This window comes from Triticum dicoccoides, chromosome 3B (assembly GCF_002162155.2).
Source record: "Triticum dicoccoides isolate Atlit2015 ecotype Zavitan chromosome 3B, WEW_v2.0, whole genome shotgun sequence".
In the NCBI taxonomy this organism is placed as follows: Eukaryota; Viridiplantae; Streptophyta; class Magnoliopsida; order Poales; family Poaceae; genus Triticum; species Triticum dicoccoides.
Window position 1 is genome coordinate 834,710,710 of NC_041385.1, and position 5,826 is coordinate 834,716,535.

The following is a 5,826-nucleotide window of genomic DNA, read 5'->3' on the forward strand; positions in this document are numbered from 1 at the left end:
CATCAGCGTGACGGCCGATCGGGCGGTCACGACGAAGCCGCCTAGTCGGAGAGTTTGGCCTAGAGCCAGGGCTCTCCCAGAGGTGATGTTGTCCTTGACAACAAGGCGAGTCATCAAGCCTTATTGTTACGACACAGTGGAACTCACAATGAAAGCACCAATGTCGGTGTTAAAACCGGCAGATATCGAGTAGGGGGTCCCAAACTGTGCGTCTAAGGCTAATGGTAACAGGAGGCGGGGGACATGATGTTTACCCATGTTCGGGCCCTCTCGATGGAGTTAATACCCTACTTCCTGCTTGATTGATCTTGATGATATGAGTATTACAAGAGTTGAACTATCACGAGATCGTAGAGGCTAAACCCTAGAAGCTAGCCTATGATTATGATTGTTCTTCTCCTATGGACTAAACCCTCTGGTTTATATAGACACCGGAGTGGGCTAGGGTTACACAGAGTCGGTTACAGAGGAGGAGATCTATACACCCGAATCGCCAAGCTTGCCTTCCATGCAAAGGAGAGTCCCATCCGAACACGGGACGAAGTCTTCAATCTTGTATTTTCATAGTCCAACAGTCCGGTCAAAGTATATAGTCCGGCTGTCCGAGGACCCCCTAATCCAGGACTCCCTCAGTCCCATCGCCACCGACCGGGACTACCTGTAGTAGTAGCGGTTAGTGAAATCCAGCACTACCGCTAATTCGATAGCAGTAGTGCCTTTTCCTATCCCGCACTACTTGTAAGTCTAACTTACCTTTACACGCGCGGGCGGCCCTCATTCTCTCTCCCCACTCTCCATCTCCATCGTGCCCATCGCTACCGCTGCCAGCCCGTCGTCGTTGCCGCATTGCCGCCCGCTACTGCCGTTGTGGCGCCCCAGTATGTCTCCCTCCGTCCCTCCGACCCTCCTCCCGCCTCCATCTCTCCCTCCCTCCCTCCGACCCTGTCCCTCCTCCCTCCCTCCCTCCGACCCTGTCCCTCCTCCCTCCCTCCCTCCTTACCACCATCTCCCTCGGACCCTCAACCACCCCTCCTTCACTCCCTCCTGCATTGCATAAACGGGTGGATTAAATTATGTTTGTTTCATGCTTGAATAGATAGATGGATTAAACTAGGTTTTTTTAGTAATGCTTTGGATAGATAGATGGATGGATATCTGTTAGGGTTAGAACTAGGGTGTATTTGGTAATACAAATTTTTAGTTAAAAAAACTAGTTTTATAAATTTTTAGTAAATGTAGGTCTTCTGAATCAGTATAATATTTTTTAGCGGATAGCTTATAGGGTTTCACTAAGTCCTAAAATCAGGATAATAATGTTTTGGTTTATATTTTGTTTTTGCAGAAATCAAGGAGCCCCTGCATCATCCCCGCCGTCATCCCCATCACTGACCCCCTCCGACCTCAAGGTGAGACCAGCCAAATCCCCATCATGGATGTCGATGATGATGTAGATGTTTTCATAGATGTAGTAGAGTAGTAGATGCGTAGCTGTGACAATGTGATGAAGCTAGTTTTTTTTTTTGAGAAAGTATCCGTGAGGCTACTCCCTGTTATACGCACTTTTGTTTCATTATTGATTTTAAAAAATTCTGACAAAATGGATGCATAGATGCATTTTGTAGAGAACACTTCTGAGTGGCCTATGTTTTGCCGGAGTGTTGATTAATTTCTGTTACGGCAAATTTCAGGCGCTCGATATGTCATTTTTCGCAAAGGCCATGCCAGATTTTTCCATGAATTTTAGCATGGCTTGTGCAAGGATGTAGAAAATATCGAGTGCCTTGGATTTGCTGGAAAGAGAATTAGACAACATTTTGGGTTGACTTGAAGTCTGTCAGGGCTCCGTACATGACAATAAAAAAAAAGTGAGGGAGAGTGTCCACCATATATGAGAGAAGAAGAATGCCGACTATTGTTGTGGGGGTCGCTTCTCCTTCTTCTCTTTGTGCTAGACCTTTGTTATGCACTAGGGGGAGGAGGAGTAGCGACCATCACCAACGGTCGAAAAATCTGTGACGGAGAGTGTCCACCATGTATGACAGAAGAAGAATCCCGACTGTTGTCGTTGGGGTCGCTTCTCCTTCTTCTTGCGCTAGACCTTTGTTATGCAATAGGGGAAGGAGGAATAGCGACAATCACCGACAGTCAAAAAATTAGTGACGAAGAGTGTCCACCATATATGAAAGAAAAAGACTGTTGTCATGAGGGGAGCTTCTTTTTCATTCGAAGGTGCTAGACATTTTGGTGTAATGCACTTTCAAATGAAATTATTAACTTCCATCATCGACGGCCGCAAATGTCAAAGAGGAAGAATTCCGACAGACCGATCGTCTACCAGTGATGAATAATAATAATCTAATTTAGTTTTTGTATTACATATATTGAATTTTAGAAGTTTAATCTTTGAGTTATGAACATAGGAAATGTCTGACGACAACGATAAAATCCCTGAGTGTGACTACTGTGGCGACGACTGGGGACTGTGCGACAGGCCTCACCTGGAAAACGGTCGGCACTTCAGCATTAAGCTCGACGAGACCTTCAATGTTTATACATGATACACAATGACGACAAGACAAGTCTTTTTTTCTAATTAAGCATGACTTCTGCATCTTCAACGTGTAATTTCCCTTAATTTCCCTCCAACTAAAAAAATGCCATGGAAGCATGTACGCTGAGTAAGTGAGATTTTGTTGAAGATCCCACTTATACGATGAGACCTTGGAAGCCTACATTTACTCCTGATCCGTGAGCCTATCTAAAATTTGATTTTTTTTGGCAAATTTCCAAATATTTTTTTAATCTGTTATTGTTTCTGAATTCGTGAACAATTTTTAGATGACCTTTTTAAAAAATCCGGAACTTTTTCTAATCAGGGAACTTATTTTCAAATGCACAAACATTTATTGTGCTCATGAAGAAAAATCAAATGTGCGAACAATTTTTAATTCATGAACATTTTTTAAATCCATGCACATTTTTTTAAATTTCTGTGTTTTTTAAATCCATGAACAATTTATATTTCACAATTGTTTTTTTAAAATGCAAAAAATTTACCCGGTGTTTTTGTGCAGTAGCAGCAGTCATGTTGGTAGGGAATGTAATATACCGGCACATCTATGTGCACAACGTGCTTGTACGCTCGATGGTACGGATAGTTGGCGAGATACTTGCCCGGATTTCCTTGTCAGTTGCCTATGGCCAGATTGTAACCGTTTACTCTTGAATTAGTAAAGTGCCGATCTCGATGAAAAAAAAAGCAGCAGCTAAAGCGTACAGACTTATCAGAAAGTTTAGCCGTTAGTTCCATTTTTGCAAATGGTGCACCCCTGCCCCTCCCTGCACGCTGGGCTGGCCCACTTTTCCTCCTTCCTGTTTTAACCAGGCAAAAAATGTGCACGAGGGTGTCATTCGAACGTAAGACTTCCTTGTCAGTGTAAAATGCAGCAACCACCCACACCCTCACCTGGTGTGATTACTCAAACCTTTTTTTTTCACTTTTCTTCTTTCTTCTTTTCTTTTTCAAATTAACTCTTTTTCTTTTTTCACTATTCTGGTTTTCTTTTCTCTTTTCGAAATACATGGACTTTTTAACAAAACTTGAATGAACTTTTAAATGCGTGAAGTTTTTCTTCAAAATTGATGAACTTTTAATCAAAATAAATGAAACATTTTTCAAAATTGAAAATATTTTTCCAAATCTGTATTTTTTTTTCATTTATGATGAACCTTCTTTCAAATTTTATTATTTTTTTCAAAATTTGTGAACTTTTTCTAAAATATGATGAACCTTTGGTTTCCAAAATCGTGATTTTTTTAAAATTTGTGAACTTTTTCTGAATTGAGGAACTTTATTTTTGGACTTCTTTGAATTCATGATGAGCAGGTCTCACCCTATGTATCCTATTCCCCGTGTAGGTTGACAAGTGTCGACAAAATGTGCCCCCCCCACCCCCAGTCGCTGCGCGTTTTGGTTTGGCCCAAGTAGAGCATATCACAAGTCCGGATTAGGGAAGGTTATACAACTTTCCTGGCTGGCTTTTTCCCGTTTTTCTTTTGTGTTAACCCTTCTTTCTCGATTTTCCTTACCTTTTTTCATTTTCATTTTTGTTGTGTTCTTTATTCACTTTTTTCTTTGCCTTCGGCTTTGATTTTTCTTTCATTTCACATTTTGTGAAAAAAAATTATTCGTCAAATTAATTTTTTTTCATCAAAGTCAAAATACGCTCTATGAATTCAAAATTTGTTGAGCAAACACAAATATGCGCATCAAAATTCAAAAAATGTTATCACATCCAAAAAATTCATAAAAAATCAGCGTATCAAAAAAATTGTTCATCTAATTGTAAAATTGTTGATCCAATTTAAAATTTTGAATCATGAACAATTTTTACAAATTTACCAAGATGTTTTGAAGTCGTTAACATTTCTTAGAATTTGCAAACATTATTTCAAAATCTTGATGAATTTTTGGAATCTGAAATATTTTGAATTCGTGAACATTTTATAACTCACTTATCAATTTTTGAAATCATGAAACCTTTTCAAAATCAGGAATATTTGTTTTGAATTTCCGAACATTACTTTGAAATGGATGAACATTGTTAAATTTCGATAATAGAAAACTTTTTCGAATTTAGAAACATTTTTCAAATTGGCGAACATTTTTTCAAAATCACAAACATTTTTAGAATTCATGAGCATTTTTAAAATTCAGAACATTATTTTAAACTCCTGAATATTTTCCAAATAATTTTTTTTTCTAAATTCCTGAATAATTTGAAATACGATTCCTCTTTGAGGACATCAACATTTTTAGTGAACCAACAAAAAAAGGAGAAAAAATAGGGGCACCCTGCCGCCACATGGGCCGGCCTAAGGTCGAGCATGGGCGAGCGAGAGGGGTGTGCGTTACCTCGTTTCACACCGCGTGGGTCGGGGAATCAGAGCTCCCATCTCGCCGTATTGCATGAAAAACAAGCACTCACCTTCACTCTGATGTGAATTGGGCCGGCACAATGCATTCTCAACCGTTTTAAGGAGTATTTTATGGAAGGGTTTGGACTGGTTTGTGGTTCTTTTCGTCCGGTTTTAGAAAGGTTTATGACTTTCTTTTTATTTTGTTTGTTTCTCATTGGTTGCATTTTTTCTATGAGATTTATTGTTTTTCTCTTTTGGTTTTTGTTTATCTTTTCCTGTAATTACCTTTTTATATTTAAACTCGTGATTTTTGTTAATTCATCCAGTTTTAGTGTATGAACATTTTTTTATATCTTATGAACATTTTTTAAGTACATGATTTTTTTGTTGTATCATGAACTTCTGTTAAAAATGGATGAACTTTCTTCAATATTGTTCGACATTTTGTAACATGAACATTGTACATTTTGCAAATAAATGCTAAATATTTTTCATATTCATGTTGAACATTTTTAAATACCTGTTTGGACATTTTAATTTTTTTCTCGAAGACCTCGTCTCAGTCGAGCGGTGCCTTCCGGATGCGACCGTGCCGTGAACGACACTCATAATCTCATCAAACACAAAAATTTCTGTAGATTCTTGAATGAAAATCCTGATACCGCCGGACACAAAGAAGCAGATTCTCCCTGCTTATTCTTTGAGTTGTACTTCTATATTTCCAAGCAAACTAATAATTTAATGTTTATGTACGAAAGCGACATCTTTTTTCATGAACAAAAGCAACATGATCTGAGTGCGAATTGTTTCTTTCTTATGCAAAAAGGCTTAAGATCTTATATTAAAGTATCACATGTTCTTAGAAATACAATCTCACAGGAAAGTATAACACATACAAATAATTTT